The sequence below is a fragment of the Nannospalax galili genome, unplaced genomic scaffold (genome assembly GCF_000622305.1).
Source record: "Nannospalax galili isolate Female #2095 unplaced genomic scaffold, S.galili_v1.0 scaffold589, whole genome shotgun sequence".
Lineage (NCBI taxonomy): Eukaryota > Metazoa > Chordata > Mammalia > Rodentia > Spalacidae > Nannospalax > Nannospalax galili.
In genome coordinates this window covers 429621-446986 of record NW_008360324.1, presented here as the reverse complement: position 1 = coordinate 446986, position 17366 = coordinate 429621, and the positions used below count along the sequence as shown (strand labels likewise).

The window sequence follows — 17366 nt, the reverse complement described above, 5'->3', positions numbered from 1 at the left end:
ATAAAGAAAGCCTAACTCTAGTGAAAAATTTTTCTATGTTAACAGAAGTTTGGTTTGTTAAAATTCCTTAATGTTTTACATTTTAAAAACTGTTTTTGAAGAAATATTCTAATTGTTTGCACTGTTACTGTTCTTTGCCAGCCTTTTCAGGAGCCAAAATATACAAATACAAACAAACAAAAAAATGCCCAGAGAAAAAACTTTCCTTCTTCCCCCTTCCTGATGATGAGTGAGAAGTTATGAGAACTTTGGGGTCTGTGCCCTTCTAAACTCCCCTTCCCCCAATAATGCAGCTGTGTAATGAATGCTAAATGCAGCGGCTTGGACCGGCACAGCCCAGCCTGCTTGCAGGTAATTTGACTCCTTTCTTCCCATCCAAGACTAACTGTTTACCTTTTTTATTTATTTATTTTATTTTAAGTTTCCTTTCTTTAAGCACTTTAAAGGCAACCATGGGTTTATCATACCTTTTATTTAAAAAAAAAAAAAACAGATAATGCATAAATGTAGCTAGGAAGTAATTTATTTAAAGAGATTTTGGGGGTAAAGTTTGAATTGATTGGGATGAACCCAGGACTTCGGGGGTTTTGTTTAGATAACTCCATTCCTTGCATATATGTTTTTCAGAGTGTGACTTTTTGGCTTTGTTTTTGCTTTGGGTTTGTTTGTTTCTTCCATTGTGCTACTCTGGCTTAAGCTTTTTCAGGGGTTGGTGTTCCGAATACACAGTGAGCTCACAGTTTAAAGACATCAATTAGGAGTTGACAGGTATGGAAAACTAGAGTTGTGTAAAGGTAAAATTAGGTTCTAGGTTATATGTGTGGTTTTTAAAAAAATGCACTGTAGTATTGAGTTAACCTAGTGTTTCTCTTTTTGTCACATCATTTTAGTTATCTTAGGAGCAGAGTAATAGCAGAAGTAATCCGTGTAGCATTTCTGACACATCAGTTCTAACAAAGAAATCAAAATGAACAGTTTGAGATTATAATTTTTTAAAAGCATACAAATTTTGTAGACTTGAACAGACAGGGAATGTTTCTGAAGCACAGCCTGGTTAAGTTGCTTAGCCAGCGTCGTGAAACAGTGAGCCACTGAATAGGATTGCAGCCTGGCCAGTGTGATAGTCTGCCAGTAGGCCATCCATTTTACTCCACATACTCTTTCCTTCTCTTTCATGTCCTTTCTAAGGTTTTAGCTCTGAGAGTTAGCCCTTCTGTATTTTATATTTGGGGCACTAATCTCTTTCTAGTAAGCAGAATTTCAGAGACAGTTGCCAGGACCTTTTCTATATATGTTTTTCCATACCTTTATCCTGTAGTTTATAATGTTGTACCCAAAGAGGTTATATATACATCTAACAAATCACTAATTAGTGAAGAAGAAATCTTGGTCCTAAGTGCTCTTTCTACAGCCCAAGAAGAGGCATGTAGTAAATCACTGTTAGGCTAATCTGTGTTTCAGTTGGCTCATGAGCTAGGGACAGTCATTCTCCTAAGCATCTTAAGATAATTACCTGTTGGACTGTACTAAAATTTACTTGTACAGAAATCTCAACTCCTGCAGGAATTTATGAGGTTCTAAAAAAGACTTCAAGAGAATCTTGTTCTCTTGCTGATGAGAATGGCTACCATTTGGGTGTTTGGACTGCATAGGGTGTGGAGAGTTTTAACAGCCTCCATCTGGTGCCCCCCCCCCCATTAAATACTGCTGATTTGTAAGGAGTCTTGTTTATAGATCTTACCGTACTCAAATTTGTTAGATGACCTTATATAGTATATATACCTGGCTGCCATTTGGGGTTTTGGGAACATGAGGGGTGGGGTGAACTGTTGTTGTTTTAGGTTTCAGTCAGACAGACATCCCTGTGCCTCAGTTCCCAGAAGCACAGCAGGCCTCTAGGAGCATCCGTGGGAACGGCGCAGTCCTGACATCACCAACTTCTCCTGCTCAGGCTCATCCCATATACAGAGGTCAAAAGGGTGGGGCTTGAGATGGGGGAAGGAATGAGAAAGTTCACAATGGCATTGCAGTGCTGCTGTTGGTTAGCTTTTGGTGCTTATGTCAGTGTTTGTTTTATTTCTTGTTTGTTTGTTTTTTTTTAAGTTGGCAAATTGTACATAATATTTAATTTGGGGTGAAGGTGGTGGGTGGGTGGAAAGAAATAAAACTCTATTTTTACTAGTTTGTTACTGGTTAGAGTTCCTCATGTTTAATATCAAATACATTGCAGATGTAGGTCCCAATGACAAAGAGTGGGAATAGACAAGAATCTTAGATTCTGAAAAGCAGAGAATATTTGTGCTGTTGTTAATCCCCGAATCTCAAACATAATTTGTCTGCACCCATGCCCTGTTTTTCTATTTATGTATATAGTGTAAGGAAATGTAAATTCATGGTTAGTCCTTTCTAAGGGACTTAATATTAACTCTTGCAAAAAACAATTCCCAATGCTTATATGGGCATACAAATGCTACCCTATTTTAAATGTAGGTGGCGTATGTGTTCGTGCTTTAATGTATTCAGAGCAATAAGCAGTCCCAGAACATTGAAAACTCAAGCAGGTAAAGCACCTAACACCCTTAGTTTTTAGAATTACTTTAAAAAACTTGTGTTGATGTATTTTGCACAGTTTTTTGGGTAGTCTGGATTTGAAATTTTCAGGAGTTGTAGACTACCTAGTTAGAATTGTAAATTATGTATTTATAGATTATAGGGATGAAAATAGTGGTTCCTTGAGATAGCATTTGCTGATTGTCTAAGTCTTTCCACCTTCATTCTATTTTTAATTCTCCTAGCTTAGCATGAACACTGATCATACATTGTTTGATTTTCTGTGTTTGGGTTTTTTCCTGATTATTAAGGAGGGACGATCTAGGAGAGATAGGAAACTGTTGGTGCATATGTTAAAATATGAAGTTACCTTTCTGTTTAATTTGAATACTGAGCAGGAACCTTTTCTATATGCCCTTCTGCTGCAGCAGAGACATAAACTGGTAGGTGGCAGCAGAGAAAGGAATCTTCAGTTGACGGCTCCCGGCATAAAATCTGCACAGGAGAACTAGCATGTAACATACCAAGTGAAGCAAGAAGGGCAAACATGAACCTTGGGACTGGATGGCTTTCTATGAATGGTAAGTATTCCCAACCAAAAGTGTTTTCAGCCTGATACCAATGTTATGTAAATGACACTTCAGTGCACTATGTATGTAGCCATTATTTCTCTAGTTCTGTTTTAAGGTTGAATCTGATCTGACCAGTGTATTATCACCCTTTACTTCAAAAAGTAACTTGCACTATGCAAGTTTCTTCTTTTAAACACCCAGCCATTGACATATACAACCTTTAGTGATGAATGCATAAAAATTAGATTTTTCTAAATTGTACATTAGTGCCCACTTGATGAAATTAAGACTGCCCCCTTCTAGGAGGCGTGCTGGAGGGTTAGTTAGAATGTAGTTTGAAAAAAAATTACAAGAGCAATAAGATCTGTTCTTTTGTTGGCTGTCTCTTTTCTGGTCTAAGCAGGTTTCCTTGGTACTGTGCATGCCCATCAGTTCTTATCCTTGCTCACATGTCCCTGTGTTGAATCTACTTTTTTGCCCTTCCCACCTCCCTTTATATTTATTTTCTCTACCTCTTTCCTTTCCTGTCTTCCACTCCCTCGCAATTCCCTCCTCCTGCCCTCTTCAAGGTTTTTTTTTTTTACTTAACCCATTGTTGCCTACTTTTTGTTGTTGTCATTGTTTATTTGGGGCTTTTATTGTTGTTCAAGACAGGGTCTCACTATATAACCCTGGATGGCCTGGAACTCGGAGATCTGCTTGCCTCTGCCTCCAGAGTGTTGATTTAAAAGGAGTGTACTACCACACCAAGCTTTCCTCTTTTTTCCTAAGGTTTAAAGCAAAAGTGTATGCCTTCTTCCCTGCCCCTCCCTTCTATTCGAATTCTCTCTGTCCAAAACTGCCTGGACATAAACATTGCTTTTTCTTTTTTGGTCTTTTTGGGGCAGGGCCTCCCTGTATCCCCAGCTGACCTAGTCTACATAGGTTATTTTGGGATAAGAGAATGAGTCCAGACCAACCTGAGTTTGATTTTTCCAAAGCCCTTGGTGGAAGAGAGCCGAACCCACCTGGGAGTTGTTCATTGATTTATACACATACACTCAGTAATAATAAGTTTTAACAAAAAAGTCTTGGCTAAAATCACAGAGCCATGACCAAAGTCCAGCTTTCCTACTTTTCAGTGCTGTGTTCCTGACATTACACCATTCTTGCTTCAAAATGTGCTGCTCTTGCTGGTCATGGTGGCACACACCTTTAATCCCAGCACTTGGGAGACACAGGCAGGCAGATCTCTTGAGACTTGGTCTACATAGAGATTTCCAGCCCAGCTGAGGCTTCAAAAATCAGGAAAACAAAACAAAATGTCTCATTACTGGACATATACTCTGCAGTGTGAGCTATGGTAATGTAGGTATAGGCAGTTTTCTCAGAAAGCTTGTTTAGGTTAGCTATAAGTGACCACTTTAGACAGTTTGCATATATCATTGCTTTCATATTTTGCCTGTACTTATACTTCTAACTTACTTTAAACATTACTTTGAGTATACCCATTGGATATTGAAAAGATAACCATTATTAAAACAAGATGCAAAAAGGCCTATATGTTCTCTGAAATTTCTGTCCAAGGGAGAACAGAATCATTAGATCTAGCACTATTAACCATGTGCCTCTCCTTCACCTACTTTCTATTCCTGTTTGGGTAAATGAGTCAGTCTGTAGCAGAGATAAACTTTATACTCTGAAGTTCTTTTTTGTTTCTTGCAGATTTTTTAGGCTTACAGAAGAACAAGTGAACAGTTAGGCAATTGTCCCATTTTCTTGGAGCCAATAGAAACATAACAAAATAGTGAAGTAACTGATTGTCTAAATCAGCAGTGAATTTTGTTATGTAAACCATATAAAAGACATCACCTTGTATTTTAAAAATTGTCCTAATGCTAAAATATACTCCACTGCCTTAAAGCAACTTTGTCCTGGTCAAGAATTTCGGCTAGAAATGTTAATTTCCTTCTAGCTGAAATTTTGACCCATGTGGATCTTAATCAGAAATAAAATTTATTGTCCATAAAATAATTTTGAAAATTTTAGCCTTGAACACTAGAATAAGAGAAGTTGAATTTTGTTTGGTCCTTATACAACAGTTTTATTTTGCTTGACATATAAGATGCATGCATAGTGATGCATGCCTTTAATCCCAGCGCTGGGGAGGCAGAGATAGGCAGATCTCTGTGTGTTCAAGGCCAGCTGGGGCTACAGGGAGACCCTGTCTCAAAAAAAAAAAAAAAAAGAAATTTACTCTTTCTTAGTTTCTTCCTATTGGTACAGTCTTTCTGACTAAAACGAACACATTTATCAATAATAGCATTGCTAAGAAATATTACAGCACAGGGCAGACGTGGCTTTGGTAGGCTAAGGCTGAGATCCTAGCAGAAAGCCTGAGAGGGTAGGTTCCAACCTCCATTGGTGTAGTGGCTGTGATCTCAGCAGACTGGCAGTTCTGGACTCCCTTGGCATAGGTACTCAGAACACAGGGGATTGCCTGAGAGCCCCCGGATCTTGCCACCATATGGTGATAAGAGTTATGCAACTTGGGAGTCTTTTAGATAGACCCACTGAAGTGGTACCCCAAATTGCCTCACCCTGTGTCCCTGTTTAGCATGAAAGAAGCCAGAGCAGTCTGCACCCCGATTCCCTATCCACAAGTTGGGTAACCTCTTCAGAGGATGGTGTGATTAGAATAGGAGGTAGGAATTGGCTAGGCAGTTAGTATAAAAAGACCCCAAAGAAAAGTAGCCAGTTTCTTGGCTAAAAGTCATAATGTCCTTGGGCCTCTTAGTAACATACTCCATTCCAAAGGCCCAAAATGTAGGAAGTGTTTGGGAACTTTTATCTAATCCTTAAAGATTTTAGGGTTACCCCTTCAGAGAAGGGAATGTTAGAGTAGCAAAAAGCCCCATAAAAAAAAAATAAAAGAAGAAAGAGTACATGAAGTTATCAGAAAAAAGTGATGGGGAGGAATTAGAGAGGAGGGAGTGGGCATGGATTTGATCAAAACACCTTATATGCACGTATGAAATTCTCAATAAATTAGCTTTTTTTAAAAAAGAAATAATACAACAGATGCTTATCTGATTCCAGTTAAATTATCATGAACATTTAGTGCCTCTGATTGGATGGAGCTTTGTAAAATATTATTTGTATTAGGCAGCTTAAATTAATAACTGGATAAATATACTTAACTAGATAATCTACCTAAAATAAGTGATAATCTGTGGGAAAGAAAAGAAAAAAAACAAAACTTCCAGCTGTGGCTCAGTAACTAAGAGTATTGGCTCTTCTAGCAGAGGGCCTGGGTTCTCTTCCCAGCACCAAATGGTGGTTAGCAACCATCCATAACACCATTTCCAAAGGATCCAATGCCCTTTTCTGGCCTCCATAAGCATTACATGGTAAATGTACATGAGTACATTTATGTACATGCAGGCAAAACACCCATACACATAAAATAAAAATGAATTAAAAAAATTTTAAGCCCTGTAAGCTGCACTGCTGTGTACTAGCAGTATCTTTGGTTTTGCAAGACATGGTCTTGCTCTGGAGCCCTGACTAGCCTGGTCATAATGTAGCCCAGGGAGGCCTAGAGTGCAAGGCAGTCTCCTACCATAGCCTTTCAAGTGCTGAAATTACAGATGCCCCATACTACCCAGCTTGTTGGCAGTATCTTAAGTTGACAGTATTATGGGCCTATAAATTGAACCAATGACTCCTCATCTATGAGGTGACTATAATCCCAGAGATTTAGAATAATTTCATCTGGAAAAGGTCAAATTTGGGAAGAAAGCTTCCTCTTACAAAATAGTTGTAGTCATTAAATTTTTATTCTAACATTAAATATCTTCCAAATTACAATCAGAGTATATCTCTGTTAGCTAAGATCACTAAGACAAAGACTAGTAATAACAAAAAACAGATGTGGTTTTTGATAGTCTAGCCTGTTTGTAATATTTTGTAATGTTAGTTGATTTCTTGTCCCATTTTCTTTCTCTTTCCTCATCCTGATTACAAGGACTCTTTAAATCTGTGGTTTAAAGTGAATTTTTTTTTTTCCCTCCCAGGTTCTTTTGAAGTAACCGGTGATCTGCTTACCTCATTAATAGGATGGATGAAGACAAGATTGGAGTCTTTTTTTTTTTTTTTTTTAGTGGAAAAATAACAGAATCACAAAGCAGTAGTTCGACCCTGTTGGAATCTGCGTTTTCTAAATAAAAAACACCATGAGTGGAATTGCAATGCCCAGAGCATGACTTGTTCTTTGCAGCTCTTGTTTCTCCCCACTCCATCCTGTGTGTATTCACTCAGTGCAGAGGTTCCATGTAATGTGCTCTTTTTGTTTGTTGCTACTATTCACTTCTTGCAAAATGAAAGTCTTAAGTCCCTTGATTTCTTGATCTCTCCGTAATATCTTCTGAAATGAGCACTCCTTAGCACATGGGCAGGCACTACCATAGGTGTTGGGTGGGCTGCCCCCTGTCCCTTTATTTCATCACACTTTATCTGTTTGTGTCGAATAATTGTTGCTATATTTTAACTTCTGAAGAATAGTTTAGAAAGAAAATAAGCTTTGTCATTTTATTAACTCAAACTCTTTTAATGTTTACATGGCCTTTGCCTCTCTTCAAGATGTAGAGAAGTATTTATTAAAAATGGAAGTACTTGAACTTGAGAGCTGGTATAGCTGTTAAAGGCTCAGGCTCACAACCAAGGAAAAATGGGAATAATTGAACTTACTATTAATGTGCAAAGATAAACTATACTGTAATATGATGTAGTGCTTAGCATGTAGTTGAAGATTTAATAAATACTGTATACTATATAAATTTTGGTTATTGATTCAAATCTGCTGATTACTTTTTCTGGAGATTGCCAGTATGGACAAGGCCCTGTATTCAAACAGCATCCAACTGGATTCTGTCTGTCCATATCTGTTATCTGTCTATCTTATCCTAAGGTTGGTTTTCTTTCTTTCTTGGTTTCCTTTTAATGTTTCTATTTAAATTCTCTTTAGAAAAATCTTGTACCTTAGGTAGGGCATTGTGTAATGTGTACTTGTGACATTTTTGCTAGATTGATAAATTCTTATTTCCACATTCCATTGGCTGAGGAGTTTTTGTTTGTTTTGTTTTGTTTGTTATTGTTGGTTTTGGTCTTTTTGAGACATGGTCTCTGTAGTCCCAGGTAGCCTGGAGCTTGCTATGTAGACCAGGCTGGCCTTGATGTCACAGAGATCCACCTGTCTCTGCTTCCCAGACTTACTTTCAGCTAGAAAATAAGATGAAGCAAGGGTTAAATCTTAAAAGTGCGGGGTTAGAGGATGACTCAGCAGTTAAGAGCACTGGCTACCCTTCCCAGCACCCATATGGAGGCTTCCACTTATCTGTTACTGTAGTTCCAGGGCTCCAGCACCCTCTTCTGGCCCTTGCAAGCATTGCACACGTATGATGCACTTAAACACATGCACACAAAACATTGATACCTATAAAATAAATTTTTTAGTCTTAAAAGTGTGTGCCACAGGTCATGTGTGTTTGCTTTGAGGTGAAACAAAATACCAAAGAGTGGAATAAGGTGATTGGAAATTCATGGTATCTATAAGATAGAAGGAAATTTATGCTAAAAAAAAAAAAAAAAGTGTTTCTGATAGATATCTTGTGTGTTGGTTACTTTTCTCCATGCTTTGACAACACCCAACAAAAGCTGCTTAAGCAAGGAAGGGTTTGTTTTGGCTCGTAGTTCAAGGGGATACAGTTCATCCTGGTGGGAAAGGGGAGGTGGCTGGTCACATTGTATCCACAGTCAGGAAGCAGAGAGAGATGAATGCTAGTGTTGCACTTCTTTTTATTCCATACCCCCGACCATGGAACCATGCTGCCCACATTTAGTGTGTTTGGAGGTGGGGGTTGGGGGTTGGGAGGAGTCTTTCCACTTCATTTAATCCACTATCTCACAGTGCAGAGCAGGATAACCCTAAAATAGCAGGCCATTAACAGCAGTCTTGGAAGCAGTCCTCTTGATGGGTGATCCCGTGGTAAGTTTCAGAATGTCTAGATTTTTTTCTCTGAGTATCAAAGAACCACCAATATCATAGTCACCTGGATTATTTCTTAGACCATAGATTCTACAGCCTTTTCATTAGACTGAAGCTGTGAGTTTCCATCAGTGTGCATTTTTGGAAAAGTGAAAAGATACACTGTTTGGGCATCACTGCCCTAAATCTTGTCAACATCGGTGCCTTTTTAAAAAAAATGTTTTTATTTTTATTTTACGAGTATGAGTATTTTGCCTGCATGTATGTAGGTGTAGCATGTGTATGCAGTGCCCACAGATTCCAGAAGACACTGGATCCCATGGAACTGGAGTTTTTAACCGCTATTTAGGTGCTGGGTACTGAACCTGGGTCCTCTGCAAGAGCAGCCAGTGCTCTTAATTGCCAAGCCATCTCTCCAGCTCCAAACACTTTTCTGCCTGGGGGTTCAGGTCTGTGGCAGGATGTTTGCCTAGCATGTCAGAAGACTTGTATTCCATCTTCTGCACAACCAGAAGAACCAATGAAACAACAAGCAAAACCATCTGTGTAATGGGAGATGGCCATTTAGAAAAAGATGCAGTAAATATTTTAACTGTTGTTCCCTATAAGTGGACCTGAATTTTTAAAACAACCCCTTTAAAATATAAAAACCATTTTGAGGTCCCATTTTGTAGAAAACATCTGTAGAAGAATGAATGGATTGAATGCACTTCATGCAGTGACCCATGAATTAATAGTTTAAGTCGAGACTTTGGTAACAGCACAGTTTGAGATTATTTATTGTGGTAGGAAAAGGTTTACTTTGAAAATCTGCAGTTAACCAAGAATGCTGCTTTGGAAGTCCAGGAATATGGAAGATAAGAACTGATGATACCGCATGAAAGCCTAACTGAACTTCTAAAAAGAAAGTCACCCTTCACAAAGCCCTGACTATAACCAAAATACACCAAGGCACTGAATCCCTCTGGAAAGTTCTTAAGACTTATTAAAACTCAATAAATGTTAAGTTCTTTATGGCCTTTGGCACATTCAGTTGTTTTTGTTTTGTTTGGGGGAGGGGTGATTCTCTTAGCCTCCCTGTAGTCTGCTGCCAGTTGCACAGGAAGATTCCATTTATAGATTGGTAAGTGCAAGACTTTATCTGAGGCTTTATAGGAGCAACAACAGTTCTTCGCTTTGGTGTTCTGTGACATTTAAAACACATGCTACTGAGAACTAGCAATAAAACTTATTTTCTTAAAAGCTGGGTGGAGTCAAAAGTTGTTTTGAAATCTCCCTTGCTTATTTATTATTAAATTTATTGTTAAAGCATACATACAAGCATCACCTTGGATCTTTCCAAAGGCAGGTGCCAAGATGGGGTCACATGTACTAGAGATGTATTGAGGAAAATACCTGTGAAAGACGAAGGGAAAGGAGTGCCTTCAGAATGCTCTGTGTCCGTGTGTGTGCACGCACGTGTGTGTGCGGCTGACAACAGGAAAACTGAGTAGAATGTCAGACCTCATCTGCCCCTCAAGTCACCGTCAGATGAATCAGAGATTACCCATTGCAATAGGCTGGTCCTGATGTTACAGAAAAGTCAGACCCAACAGCCAAAGTTAGGTGAGGAGCGGGAGTTTCATTTTAGACTGACCTGCGGATCCCTCCATAAAGGAGTCAGTAGCCCTTTCCAGTTTTGGGGGACTTTATATTCATATGTGAGAAAATGCAAAAAAAAAAAAAAGGCAAAACAGCACATAGGTGATAAGTAAAAAGGTACATGTGATGACCAAAAGGTTACAGGAATGTGAAAGCTTTGGAAAACAAAGACTTCCGTTCAGAGGACCTGGGTTTGATTTCCAGCACCCACGTGAAGGCTAACAGCTGTCCATAACTCCAGTTTCAGGGAGTCCAATGCCCTCTTCTGTCCTCTGAGGGCACTGCACATGACTCTTACATACATGCAGGCAACACACACACATAGAATAATGATAAATAAAATATAGTCTTATTTTGTAGAGTTTTCCAACACACCGTTACTGATGGTCTAAAAGTAGTGCATGAGTGACAGATTCCTACATCTTTGCAGAGTTATATTTACAAAGAACAAGTTAGCATGTTAGAGATTTATTATAGATTTCATTGGTCTTCCTTATCAAAGGTGCTTATGTTCCAAGAATCCCAATAGTTTCCTGAAGCAGGATAGTACAGATTCATACATATTCTGATATTTCTGCATAACCTTCTGCCCCTTAGCACCAGAGCTAATCTGTTTTGTGTTTATTTTATGCCCTGGTTCTTTTTAAAAAAAGTATTTTATGCCAGGCATGGTGGTGCACACCTGTAGTCCCAGCACTTAGGAGGTAGAGGCAGGTGGATCTCTGTGAGTTCAAGGCCAGCCTGGTCTACATAGTGAGTTCCAGGACGCCTGGGGCTTACAGGGAGACCCTGCTTCAAAAAGACCCCCCCCAAAAAAAAAATTATGTATGAGTGAATTGCCTGCATGCATGTAAGTGCACCTGTGTTGTGCAATGCTCATGGAGGTCAGAAGAGGGTGTCAGATTCCCTGGAACTAGAGTTAGGGAGGGTTGTCTGTTACCATGAGGGTGCTGGGAACCAAACTTGGGTCCTCTGCCAGAGCAGCTGGTCTTAATCACTGAGCCATCTCTCTAGCCCTCCCTGGTGCCTCCTTTGAATCATCACTAAATAAAAAATAAAAAAAAAATTACATCCAACATACAATGGAGCCACATACACATTCCCATTCAAAAAAAAAAAGTGAATGGGGGCATACTGAGGAAACAATGGGCCAAAACCAAGATAACCTGCAGCGCAAACACCAAATCCAGCAGTAGCCCCAAATCCAACTTCTGGGACCTTAATTCCAATGGGCTTTGATGTCTGAACTCCTACATCTTTCTCTTGGGCTGGCACCACTCCTTTATACAGTTCTTTGGCAGATATCTCATGGCTCTGCAGAGCATGTTGAGTGTCTTAGAGTTTCCAGAGCCAACTAATCTTCACCTTCACAGCTTCACTGAATGGCCTGTCAGGGCCATCTTTATGCAGGGATACCCCTGCTGCACACTGTCTGGACAGCAGCTCTCTGCAACCATGGAGGAAAAACCAATGACCCCTTCACTCTTGAATCTTTCATGCCTCTAAAGCCAGCACCATGTGAATGACACTGCCAAGTTCAGCTGCCAGCCTAGGGTGAATCCCTGTCTACTTCACACTACCAGCAGCTTTTGTCCGTAGCAGGAACCTTTGTTTGTTTTTTTTTTTTCGTTTCACAAACTGGAGGCTTCACTGTATGTGGCCTTTCTCTGAAGGTACTCCTTCCATTGTTCCAGTGCGAATCTAGGGGTTCCTCAATAGCTCTAATCTTATCAAAGAGACCCTTTAGCACATGCCTTGGCTCCAGCATTAACCTTCCTAGTACTCTTTTTAAATCCTAACTATGCATTTTGTCTTTTTTCCTGTCTTGTTCTTTTTCATTGCAGATCTGCATAACAGTCACCAATAACAGCCATGCCACTATTTCTATTAGGCTGTCTTGAAATTCCTGCACCAAAGAAATTGGTCCATTACCTTTCAACTTACCTTTAGGCAAGCTCTTGGGCTGTGGGCAGACTCCAGCCACACCTTTTGCCAAAATATCCCAATTGCGGCTTAAGTCCTTATTTCCTCCTGGAACTACATTGCTCTCAGCACTGCTTTCTTCCAGTCTCCTCCTAGAATGACCTGTTAAGCTCTACTTACAGCACTTTTCTAGTCCTAACTTCCAAAGACTTCTACATTCCTCTAAAAACCCACATGGTCAGGTTCTTCATAACAATACCCCACTCCTGGTACCAATTTCTTTATTAGTTTTCTGTTGCTGTGATAAAACACCATGACCAAAGCAACATATAGAAGGAAGCATTTATTTGGCCTGATTCCACAGGGATTAAAGTCCATAAGGCTGGGGAGGCATGTTGGCAGAAGTGGCTGGAGAAGAAAGTGGAGAGATCACATCTTCCAGTCAGCACAGGAAACAGAGAGCAACTGCAAATCTGACAGAGCTTAAGAACTCTCAAAGCCCAACCCAGTGATTTTTCTTCCTTCAGCAAGGCCACACCTCCTAAAACCTCTCAAAATGGTGCCACCAACTGAGGAAAAATATGTCCAAATACTCGGAGCCTCTGAGGGATATCTATAACTCCATCTCCAGGGTGTCTGACAGCCTCTTCTGACCTCTGAAGGTACCAGCACACTCATGCACACACACACTCGTGCACACACACACACACACACTAAATTAGACTGAAGAGATTAGTCAGTGGTTAAGAGCATGTGTTTTTGCAGAGAACCAGGATTTAGTTCCCAGCACCCACATGGTAACCACCACCTGTAACTCCTAATTCTGATGCATGGCACATATACAGGCAAAATACTCATAAAATTAAAATCTCAAAAAAATGAAATCTTTTGGGCTAGAGAGATGGCTCAGCAGTTAAGAGCACTGACTGCTCTTGTGAGGACCCAAGTTCAATTCCCAGCACCCACATGGCAGCTAACAACCATCAGCAACTCCAATTCCAGAGGATCCAACCTCCATGGGCATTGCATGGCGTGGGTGCACTTACATGCAGGCAAATGCACTCATACACAAAAAAAATTTTTTGAAAAAGAAATCTTTGAAAAATTATACATTTAACTGTGGCAAGGACATGAGCTCTCCATGCATTGTGTGTGCATAACACAATATTATCTACAGGCACAGTGCTATATAGTGGATCTCTAAACACGATGTAGCTAAAATTTATGTCTATTGCTTAGGAACTCCTCATGTCCCACCAACCCCAGTTTGGGCAGCCATTCCACTTGGTTCTATGATTTTTGACTATTTTACATAATGCAGGGGTGGGGATAACAGTATGTTTGACCTTTTGCAACTGGCTTATTTGACTTAGCATAATGTCCTCAAGGTTTATCATGGTCTGTGCCATGTGGTTTCATTTTCTAGAGGTTTTATTTTTTATGTATATGAGTGTTTTGCCTGCATGTATGTATTTGCACCACATGCATGCCTGGTGCCCACAGAGGCCAGAAGGTGGTTTTGGATTCCCTGGTACTGGAATTACAGGTGGTGGTAGCCACCGTGTGGTTGTTAGGAACTGAACCCAGGTCCTCTGCAAGGGCAGCCAGTGTTCTTAACTGCTGAGCCATTGCTGCAGCCCCACCGTCTCCTTTTTAAAAGTGTAATAATCTCTTATTGCATGTATATGCCACAATTTAAAAAATCTATTTACCTGAACTTTGGGTGAACTTTGGGTGTTTTTCACATCTTGGCTAAAAATAGTTCTCTTCAAGAACCCCATTTCTGTTCTTTTGGATAAATACCCTGAAATGAGATTGCTGGGTCACTTGGTAGTTGTAGTTTTAATTTTTTTTGGGGGGGGGGAGAGAAATGTCCATATTTCACCATTGCAGATGGTTTATTTCTTAAGGCAAGCTCCTGCAGTACTTACGGTGAACAAATAGTTCTCAATGAGAGAGAATGTATAAAGTCAAGTTTGCTACCGCTACTCCATTCCTGTTGACCTTACAGTAGAGGAAATCATTGATTAACATTTTCTTGTGCATCTTTAAGCATTTGTGTATTCACTTATGTTTCTTTATGCATCTTTAAGCATTTGCATTTGAGTGTTTTGCCTGCACATAAAAAGTGCACCACATGTGTGCAGTACCTATAGAGGCTAGGAGAGGGTGCTGAATCTCCTGGATTGGAGTTAGAGGCAAGTGTGTGCTGGGAACTGAACCCAGACCCTCTACAAGACAGCAGCCAATGCTCTTAATCACTAAGCCATCTCTCCAGGTACCACCCCACCCCCGTTTTTTTTGAGATGGGAGCTCATGCAGCCCAAGTTGACCCTCAACTCACTATATAGCAAACACTGGCCTTGAACTGATCTTCCTGTCTCCACCCCCAAGTGGTGGAATTGCAGGTGTGCATCACTATGCCAGCTCACATATAAATACTTCTTTTGTTGCGGAGGGGGAGGGGGCGTTGAGGCAGTCTCTCTGTCACCCAGGCTAGCCTCAAATATACTATGGTGTCAAAGATGCCCTTGGACTTCTGACTTTCCTACCTCTACCTCCTGGGTGCTGGGCCTACTGGTGTGCACCACAAAACCTGGCCAAGTACTTCTTAACACAATCAGATCATTATGTTCTGTAGCATCACAGTGTCTCGACTATTTTGTCATATAAACTGGTATAAAGCTGTGTCCGTTTTTAAAACGGCTATGAAAGTCCATCTTCTGTCATCATTTATTGCCTTGGCTTAGCTCCATGAGGTGTCCTAGTACTCTTTCAATAAACCGCCCTCCTTTTGCTTAAATCATTTTATTGTTAGTGTTAGATGCAGCCAAAGAATTCTAACATAAGAAAAGACATTGGGGCTGGAGAGATGGCTCAGCGGTTAAGAACACTGGTTGTTCTTGCGGAAGACCCGGGTTCGCATCCCAGCAGCCACATGGGAGCTAAAAACTGTCCGTAACTCCAGTCCCAGGGGATCCGACAGCCTCTTCTGACCTCTGTGGGCATTGCACGGCACGGGTGCACTTACCTATATGCAGGCAATACACGCATACACATAAAATAAATAATAAAATTTTTTTAAAAAGAAGAAAAGATGTTAGCTTTAGTTAGTTAACATCTCTGACTAGGGTGGCCAATCGAAAGTTATCTGAATATAATATTTCTGGAGAGGTACTCCTTGAGGATGGGGATCTATATGCTAATGTTTGAAAAGCAGCACCTGGGGCACTATGTAGAGGACCATGGCATGGTTCTATCCCAATTGAATTCCAAAATGTCATGTGATTTCGTTATCGAAATCAGGAAAAAAGACACAGATTAAGAAATAAGAATGGGCCAGGTGTGGTGGGGCATGCCTTTAATCCTAGCACTCAGGAGGCAGAGGCAGGCAGATCTCTGAGTTCAAGGCCAGCCTGGTCTACATAGTGAGTTCTAGGCCAGTTGGGACTACAGGGAGACCCTGCCTCAAAAAGACCAAAAAATAAAAATTAAAAAAAATAAGAATGGTTTGTCTCCACAACCTGCGTGGTCCTGGATCCGACCGAGGACTGTTGGAGGATCATGAATATGACAGGAGAAAAGATCGCCAAGTCTGGGTAACACCTAGGTTCTGTAAAGTACCAACAAGAACAGTAAAATCATTTGCACTTGTTTAATAAAATCACTTGAATATTTGAATACACACATAAGGAATATAACAAAAATCCATATTTAGTCTAGCTACGATATGCGATCATAATGAAATCCTGAAGGAAAGAAACTGCCAACAAGCCAATACTCTTCAGGGTTTCCAAAGCAATTGTAGCCTTCCATTTTTCACTGTATCTCCCCCCACCACCTCTAAATCTATAATGCCAGGGTAAACCAGCCAATGGATGTGTGTGTGTGTGCTAAGTATTTGTGGGACACAATGAACAAATTCAGCATATGGTTAAGCAAAGGAATTACCACAATTCTAGACCACTTTATGTAAGGAATCTTTGCCAAAGAGCCTGAAGTATAATAAAAAACTGCTCTCAGTCTGGATTGAACAGAACTAACTCTTGATAGCATAAATACACTATTCCCAGAGTATGTCTATGCAGGTTTCCCAGCTCAAGGAGTTTATTGTGAAGCCGATAATACCAACCAATTCTCTGGACAATAGTCTTTAATACCTAACCTAATTATTCAGTAGGTATTTAGAGTTGAGTCTAAATTTCAGATTTCTATATACCAGTTCTGTAATTTCAGGCAAGTTAACTTTTTAAAAAATTTAATAACCACATGATTAGAAGAAACATTTCATTACAGCTTTAACATATTCAGTAACAATTTCCAGAGCAAGGATACATCTCTTTCAAAAGTGACTGTAAATTTTTAGGTTCACAATTAATAAAGTTATGCAATATTGAACTCAGTATATACCTGTAAGACATAAAATTGAGTGAGTTTTTACCCTTTAAAGAAGGCCTCCATTTTATTTTATATTTTATTTTTTTTATGTGTATGCGTGTATTGCCTACATGTAGATAAGGGCACCTGTATTGTGCAATGCCCTTGGAGGTCAAAAGAGGCCATCAGATCCCATAGGACTGGAGTTACAGATAGTTGTTCGCTGCCATGTGGCTGCTGGGATTCGAACCCGGGTCTTCTGCAAGAACAACTAGTGT

At 40.0% G+C, this 17366-nt stretch overlaps 1 protein-coding gene across 3 annotated transcripts in view; it reads left to right on the top strand.

The window, feature by feature from the left end:
• Rimklb (ribosomal modification protein rimK like family member B) overlaps nt 1-7352 on the top strand; it is a 125374-nt gene extending 118022 nt beyond the window's left edge. Inside the window, exons 7-9 of one of the 3 annotated variants that reach the window (XR_003848175.1) lie at nt 142-351; nt 2491-3131; nt 7178-7352. The gene's annotated coding sequence lies outside the window, so the exon portion shown is untranslated. Of the gene's footprint in view, nt 1-141; nt 352-2490; nt 3132-7177 lie in introns of those variants that run through there. The other 2 variants (XR_001872251.2, XR_003848174.1) reach the window with 2 other exon arrangements.
• Nucleotides 7353-17366: the final 10014 nt, after the last annotated feature.